This window comes from Cupressus sempervirens, chromosome 2, assembly GCF_028749045.1.
Source record: "Cupressus sempervirens isolate cs-2001-9-10 chromosome 2, ASM2874904v1, whole genome shotgun sequence".
Classification (NCBI taxonomy): domain Eukaryota; kingdom Viridiplantae; phylum Streptophyta; class Pinopsida; order Cupressales; family Cupressaceae; genus Cupressus; species Cupressus sempervirens.
In genome coordinates, this window is record NC_143119.1 from 689689956 (window position 1) to 689699096 (window position 9141).

Genomic DNA, 9141 nt, shown 5'->3' on the forward strand with positions numbered 1-9141 from the left:
TGAAATGGATAGAGAAAAGTCAAATATAAAACTACAAGTTACTAGTGTGATGTGAACTAGGAAATTATAGTGAATGATCAAGATGCCAATGATGGTGTGGGATATGTTGGTAGAGGTGGATGAAACATGCAAAGACATGGGCAAGGTTGTGGGCAGGGAAGACATAATTTTATCTATGGCTATGGAAGATGCTAAGGTAGAGTGAACTATTGAGGCATGGTGGCTTGCTTGTCCTTCTAAATTTAATGTTTGTTTCCTTTTGAATTTTTCATAATAGTTATCGAATTGGTTTCATAAAACTATTTTTGTACCACATGCTAGACAATATGCTATTTTTGTGGTGAACCTTGAGTTATTTTGTAATATTAAGTATTTACCTTTGAAATAGGATGAGATATTTGTAGACATTTGTAATACAAAATAGAACTTTTTACTCAAAGAGTAGGTAGCGATAGGACTTGGAGCTTGGTGAATTATGATACTTGTATTTTGTTGTGCAATGTTGTATAGCTGGGGATGGTAGACTATAGTAGATAAATCATAAGACTTTTTTCTTCCAAAATTTGATTATATTACATTGTAAAACCTTTACTTCATTATAAATAATATAAAATAATTGATTCAGTAAAAATAAATATTTTTCTTCCTCGACCTAGTCCCTCTTACTTTGAGCTAAACAATGAAAAACATATTCCCTTCCATTCACATTAATTTAGATATGCCTAGAAATTATATCTTAGAATTGTTTCAATGATTGGAAACATTGATTCATTTTGTAATGTTTGGCCTTTTGACTAAACATATTTCTCCTTTATGGTTTTGTCCATTCCTTAACTTGCATTTTATGTCTTAGAATCACTTCTAGATATTGGCTAAATATCCACCAAAAATGTTAAAAATATAAATGGAAATTGAAAAGAAAAGTGTACCCCATGTAGGCTCCAAGGGTATGGACACTGTAGGCCACACAATGTGGTAGGATGACATGCATCTGCTACCTAGAGAATTTTTGTATTGGTGGGAGATATGAATACATTGTTGCTAGGTATTTCTTAGGAAGTACCATTATCAAACCAACAAAATATGTCCACACAACTATCGACTCTATCAAAAACATTTTCCCAAGCACTCTAGAATGAACTAGTTATCCTAGATAGAGTAAAATTTGAATGAGGAGTGAAAGGAGATGGCAATGTTTGTGGAGGAAGAGATTCAGGTAAGGATTCTTCCTCTCTATCTTATATCCTTATTCATAATTCTCATATGAACAAAGCAATAGAGGATGGAATGGTTATGCTCAAGGACAATGCCATTTTCCTACAATCCAATAGATCAATAAATTACCCTCTAGACCATACCTAAATGATTGGTTAGATAATCAACAGTCAAAAAAACTAGTGTATAAATTTTCCTTCTGTAGGATGATTTAGAGTAGAATTTTTCTTATATTCTTTAAGGAATATAAGTCTCAAAGGAGTGTAGTAGATAAAAAATTATGGAGGATTGACAACTCCTCCTTTAGTTTCATTCCCTAGTCTAAAGGCTGTGAATGAAGAAATAATGGCTCTTTCCTTGCCAAATTGTATTATAGTTGGCAACATCCCTCTATTTATTTGTAACATTATTCCCCAAGTGTTAGACCACATTGGCAAAGTCCTCAAAATCAGAAAGTCCTCCAACTTGCTTGCACACACAGATGAAAAAGTTAGACATAAACCTAGGAAAATACCTTCCCAATGATATTTCCTTCCTTATCCAAAGTGGTAATTATGTGTGTCCTCTTTTGTTCTTAGGCAACACCAATGTTTTCTTCCTTTTTAGGAAAGATGGACATGTCAGAAAGAATTTCCCTATTATGCTAAAGTCTAAGTCCTCTTTTAGTTCTAGTAACACTAAAAATAATAAGGTAAAGGATGCATATGTGATTAAAGATAGGAAGGGGCCTACCAAGGAAATTATTGCATTAAGTTTTGAGACACACAAGGTCTCAAAAGATCTTTGTGTGAAATGGATGCCCCTCAAGCAGTGTTCAAATCCCCGACTGAGGATGACCCTTTGGTCTTTACCTAGGAACCCTTCAACCCAATGATGCCCGCCCCATGTCTGGAATCCATAGGATTGGCTCTAGAAAAACCTAAGCATGAAACTATGAATTCCCAACAAATTTTATTGGAAAAGATCAAAAAGAATTTTGGACATAAATTTAGGAAATATTCTAATTGTTACCTAGTCCTACTACCACCTAAGGAAATAGAAGCTCTTCTCAAAGATGATGAACCTTTAAAATTGACACTAATGTCAAATGATCACAACAAACTAGGCAACCCTAAATAATCACCCAAGAGTGATGGCTTGTCGCTATTATGGATTCTTATGAGGCACATGAAAAATTAAATGGTTTTGACCTTGTTGTAATCTTGGCTAGTTCAAAACCTAATGCAACCCTGACCAATGGAGTGAACCAAAGGAAATTAACATCTAATATTAGAATTCCAAGTGAAGATGAAAATTAGGATCAAGAAATGGATGAATCCAATGAAGGCATAGTTGAGGCTTCTCAAGGGAAAGTTGAGAGTTTTGTATTCGATGCAAAAAAGAAAGGATGAAAACCTAGGAAGAAAATAGATGAAAAAGTAGAGGAAGTGGTTAGGATGTAGAAGCAAGGGGAATATTTGCCATGAGAGGTGGACATCATTGTCTACCACCCTTGCTAAACAATCTAAGGTAATAAAAGATGTTTTACCTAATTGCTTTAAGATATTTAGGTCTCCTAAAGGAAAACCTTACCCCAATTATAATAGTCAAATACATCTCTTGTAATGTGAGGGGATTGGAAACTCTAGATAGAATATATCATAAAAAGGTAGCTCAGAGATCATAAGGACATGGACTTCCTAATGCTCTAAGAAATCAAGGCAATTGGTTGCAACTTGACATTTCCCTTAGATGTATTTGGAAGGATGTCAAACCCTTTTATACCAAGCATGAGAGAGACAACAAAGGGAATGCAATTTCAATCATCCCTAACTGGAAGAACCTTGTACTAGAGTGAGGATCATCACTCTGCAATAGGGTTGTATGGGTTATGTTGGACAATCAAGGGAAGAAATTTGGAGTATGCTCGATATATACACCTAATGATCATATGACTAGGGTCACCCTTTGAAAATGGATGTCGCTACTTCACAATATCCCTTGGATAATAGCTAGAGACTTCAATTTGATAGAAAATCAACAGGATAAGATAAGAGGGTGAAATTTTGAGTGGAAAAGGGATAGGAAGTTATTTTGGAATAGAATGGTATCTAAGCACCTATTATTTTATCTGTTAGTAGGCAAGAAAAGTGAGCACAAGGGATATGGTATACATGGGCCAACTTCTAGAAATGTAACACTAGAATATATTGTAGACTGCACAGATATTATGTTAACAAAAATACATTTAGCTTCCAAATGTTTGATGAAGGATCTAAGGTGTTGGTATATCTATTTACACTCTCCAATCACCATCACATTATTTCCAATATTTTCTAGATTGATAACCAAAAAAGTAAAAACCCTAAGTCAAAAGTTTTTTCCCTAAATACTACCCTACTAAAAGATGTTGACCTCAATGTAGCTACAATTATGGTAAGGTGGTTTAACCTTTGTGTGCTAACACATCCAAATGTAATCACTAGATGGAATACTATGATAGAAAGTTGGAGAACAATATTCAAGACAATAGGAAAGAAAAGACCAAGGATATGAGAAGGAAGGAGACAACACTTCACAACTCATTGATTGAGGTAGAAGTATCCTTATAGTCCAACCCTTAGGATTTTTCCCACCAATATGATCTAATAGAAGCAAGAGATACATTAAGAAAGGTCCAAAAAATTAAGATTCAAGGGGGAAAAACTAGAGCAAGGAACAATTAAGTTGAACAAGGGGAAAAAACCAAAGCTTTAAGATTTTTTTTCAAATTCTTAAAACTAAAGAAGCGAGGGACAAAATTGACATTCTTAGAGAGGGTGATAACCTTATCACTAATCCCAGGGAGATTGTAAATATCTTTTCTCAATTTTATAAAAACTTGTTCACAATGGAAGAGCAAAATATGAATATGGAAAGTGAAAGGATCAAAATCAAGAGATTATTTCCTAATAGAATAGTAGAAGATGATAAAACAAGACTTAATGCTCTCATTTTCAAAGAAAAGATTATTCAAGCTATTACTTAGATGAACAATAATAAAGCCCTAGGGCCAGATGGAATACTAATAGAATTCTATAAAACTTACTTGGATTGGATTTGGTAAGACTTACTAATGGTGTATCAAGAAGGCTTTGATCAAGCCTCACTAGGAGCTACTATTAGTTCTCAGGACTAATTCAACTCATTCCCAAGTATGGTGATAAGACCCTAATTAAAATTTTGAGACCTATCAGTCTCCTCAACATCTCATACAAAATTATTGAAATACTGGCTCTTTGACTTAAAGACATCCCACCATATGTTTTTTATTAGATAAATAGATTTTACAGGGACCCTGAAACCCAAGAGTTAAAACATAAACAAGGCTGATCTAATAAGCATTAAAAGCCCAACCAAAAAAGAAAAAGTCTAAAGGTTGATAATAAGCACTAGGCCCAGCCGAATCGACAAGGGCCAAAGGAAAGGCCAAACAGTTATATTAAAAAATAAAAGAGGAAAAAGCCAAGACAAAAAGCTAGATAAAAATGAATAGCTAGAACCAAAGAAAAGAGCTAATCCTCATTCTTTCTTTCGTGCTCCTACATGACCTAGGCATCCTTGTAGGCCATTTGGTTCTTCTTGGCCTCATGTTGATGAGTCATGTGTACATCTTGGTCTAGACTAGTGTAAGTGATACTCGTGGTAGTTTCATCATTAGATATGGCTTTTCCACTATCTTTTCCTTCCCTATCCCCCTGCATACCTCTATCTTTAAGCCAATCAGTTAATGATAGAATGTTGTCATTAATCGAGTTGAGTAGTGAGATCATCTAGCTTGACATATTATGATTTTAATTTTCCAAGTTCTAGATCCTCCTTTTCGCTAGGCTAATTCTATCATCTTGGTTTGTCCCTTTCTTAAGACTCATTAAATTCTTGGCTCCTTCCATTTGACCCACCTTCTCCTTGACCTCCTCCAACTCATGAAAAAGCCACTTGATTGACTTGAAATTGTCAATCATTTTGTTACAGGCATTGTTCAAAAGGTTCATCCCAGTTTCCCTAGCATTATTAGAGATTGCCACAATCATATGGTTATTTAGCTCTTCAAGTCACAACTCCTCCTAGTTGTCCACAAATACCCATTTTGTTGTCCTCACATTAAAATTCCTCCAAGATTTCCTCCTATCTTTGGCCAACACTTCCCCCCCTTGCCTCATCTCCAGTATTGTCCTTTATCTTCTCATCTTGATGGGCTTAAGGATGGATAGGGGAGAGAGGTAGCAAAGATATATCCAATTTTTGTTGCGACCTCTTATCCTCCATTCCCACCCGCTTGCATTTCTGTCTACCCTGGTCTTTCTTATTTTCCTCCTACCTCTCCTTATCATCATCTTCAATCTCCATGTCCTCCTCTTTATCACTGTAGTCCTTCTCCCCATTCCCAAGCATCTTCTAACCATGATCCTTAGTTCTTTTTCTGCTAGGGGTAATGGGAGATGATGACTTCTTATCATGAGGCATAACATTTTTACTAGAGAAAGTTAACCCCCCTTCCTTAGAGCTAATGCTCTGAATATCATCCAAGTCAAAGGAGTAGCTTGAGCTTCTATTTTCCTCTTTCCTAGCCTATGAGGGGATGTTACTCATTGTCTAAGCCTTAAAGTGCTCATAGATAAGCAATAATAGTCCCTCGTGCAAAGCAAAGTTATTAGTGGGCTTCTTTTTGAAGCTAGACACTATGTTGCTCATGGAAGTCAACAAATAGAAAGGAAATGAAACTTCACTATAATGCCAAAAATGATTCGAAAGAATGAAATGGTGGGTATGAACATGATCAAACCTAGGGTCAAGAGTAATGTACTTGATGAAGGCGTAGAGAACATACCTCCATAGTTTCATTATGAAATTTGGATCATAGAATGTATCACTCTTTTCAGGGCATTTAGCTCCTTAGTTTTGTCCACAAAGTCCTTCACTACATTGGCTGAGAGCTTTTTGTCCCTAAAGAACTTAAAGCCCTCCATTAGAATCTTAGTAATAGCCAAAATCACCTCCTCCATTATTAGAAATGAAACCCCATTCACCTTGACTCTACCATCCTTCCATGAGCTAACCATGCGATCTATCACATTTTGATCAAAACCATGTAGCTTCATGATATATCTTGTAATTCTGCCCTATTCCAGCTTCTCCCACACTTTGTCCCTACTTCTCCATTTTTCCATCTTGCCCACCAATTCTTTTTTGCACCTTTCACTCACCATTTCAGTGCTTTGCACTCCCACAATTCTCATAAGTGTATCACCTAGATAAGTAGAGTAACATGAACACTAATGTATAAAAAGCATTCTCAATACTAAAAACAAGTAAACACTTATGATAGGACCGATTTGTTATCACCAAAAATGGAGGCAAACCAAGAATGGTAAGCTCCAAATGGTATAACACAATGATGCAATGGATTTGTCCTTGATTTTAGGAATGTATGCTCACAATTTATGCTTCAAACTTCAAATGGATGGATGGGGTGAGTGAAACAGGTTTCAACAATGAATTCATGAAGTCATTTTGCCATTATAATGGTATTTTGGTAGTTCATGAGCTCTCAAAATAGCATTATAAGTTTGCATGGAAGGTGGATGATTTTAGTGAAGGAAGAGGGTTCAATTTATAGACCAAGGGCTTGAGGGATGGAGGGTTAATATGGAAGAAGAGATGAAACCTTAAGGAGGGCTAGGATGCACTTAAAGGGGAGCACATGGATTGTGCTTGTTTAGCACCAATAGGGAGTGGACACTTGTCACAAGGAGGATGGGTGTGAGAGGATAGGATAAGGGTTAGTCAAAGGCTTGATGAGGGTGGTTGAGGATGTAAGAGTCATGAGTGAGGATGTAAGAGCCATTTATAGCTTTGTAAGAGCACTGAAGGCTTATGGTTGGGATATTTTGGAGGGAGTTGAGATTGTTGACTTTGCTTTGCTTAGGAAAGTCTTAAGCTCACTTAGGGAATATGACAAGGTTAGGGGGGGGGGGGGATTAGGCTTGGTTTAGGATTATATTAAGGATGTTAAAAATGTGAAAATGGATGGCATTCATGAGGGTGGGTGAGTTAGTGGCTAAGCTAGGTTAGTATGGGTGGATGGAGTGGATTAGGCTAAATGGAGGATTTAGGATAGGTTAGGGGCTATTAGATTTGAGGGCTTTATTTATTAAAGTGATTTATTTAATCAATAAGGGTTTTGGAATTAGATAGGAGAATAGGATTTAGTATCATGGAAGTGGTGGGCAGGAGGGATGCTGACGTCGGCAGTCTAGGTGAGGATTGAGGTGATCAGACTGGGGTACCTGGTGAGGTTGCCCCATACCCAGACTTACATGGCGATGGTCACAACATTGTGCAAGAGATGACATAGTGAGAAAGTGATGTTCCACCTGCCGACGAGGGAGATGACGGTGACACTAGAGGATGTGTATCAGATATACAGATTGTTAGTACGGGGGATGCCAATCATGGCGACAAGAGAGATGATAGCGGATGTAGTTGTTTAGAGACTAATGGGGCCAAGAGTTGAGTACAGGATCTGTCGGGGATAGTTTGCACTAGACAAGCATTTAGATCTAGTGGTGGTGGAGAGGAGGATCTACTTTTATGTGTTAAGGCTGGATTCGGGGTACATTGCCCCAGATGCAGGTGGTACATGAGTGACACTAGCACTAATTCCTGTGGTGATGCAGATAGTGGATGCAGGGCACCCAATGGCATGGGGTTCTCTGATGTTGGCTGAGATGTACTAAGACCTCCACTAGATAGTGTACCAGGGTGGTGGCTGGCATGGGAGGAGCATTGGGTTCCCTACATTGTTACAGGTGTGGGCTTGGGAGCACATTGTCGTGCTACGGTCGTTGGGGCGGAGAGACAGACAGGCGAAGGAGCCAGTGGCACACAGTTGGGCCGAGCCCCTGACATACCATCATATAGATTAAGTAGATTACTAGAGGGTGTCCATTGATGAGATAGCAGTAGTGGTGTGGAGACCATATATGAGCCTAGGACTATGGGCTAAGGATGGAGAGCAACTGCTATACACCATATCACTGTGTTTTGTGTTTGGATGGTGGGAGAATGTAGCAGAGTAGTATAGGCTAGACAGGACACTCTAATAGTTTGGGTGGTAGCAAGTGGCTCTAGGAGAGCCACATTGATATCAGTAGGTCACACATGAGCCAGTGTTAGTGTACAACCCATCCCTATGATGTGACGGGCTATTGAGAGCATGGCTAGAGTTGTAGCCATAGCAGTGGGTTTAGTTTGGGGGGTTAGCAGATGCAAGCTCTACTCAGGAGTATCGAGACACATGCATGTGGCCGAGGCTAGTGGGGAGAGCACATGGGACGAGGGCGACGGTGGCGGCAGGCGAGCTAGCTCGGGGAGCTCAACAAGGGCAGTATGTGGCCAGAGGATTACGATAGTGGGTACTAGTGGTTGCCCAAGACAAGGAGCTAGCTTGGCAGAGGAGGAGGATTGAGGAGAGGGGAGCTCATCCAAAGAGGAGAGCGAGGGAGTGGCAGGAGCTTCTGAAGAGAGGAGGAGAGCAGGGGGCAGAGGGGTAGGGGCCGCAGAGGCCAGTAGGAGGAGATGCAGGGGGATCATCTACCTAGGGAGGAGATGATGGATTGGCAAGGTGCTATGCCTCTTTATAGCAAGCTCATGAGGCCATTAGCCAGTTTCTCTGAGATACACAACAAGAGTGAGATCAGCTCCAGATAGAGCATGATCAGTTTAGACAGGAGCAGGATGTAGCAAAGGGGTAGGTAGATAGGGCAGGGCTTGAGGTGGGCAGACTGTAGATGGAGCTAGGGTGAACGAAGGGTAGGCTCGAGGTGGTGAGCCTGAAGAGGCAGGCAGCGCAGGGGAGGTTGGATGCACTAGTGTCAGAGGTGGCAATGTTGAGAGCGTAGGTAG

At 39.1% G+C, this 9141-nt stretch overlaps 1 pseudogene; it reads left to right on the forward strand.

Moving 5' to 3' along the window:
* Positions 1 to 8162, forward strand: part of LOC149575262 (serine/threonine-protein kinase VPS15-like) — a 78454-nt pseudogene extending 70292 nt beyond the window's left edge.
* Positions 8163 to 9141: the final 979 nt, after the last annotated feature.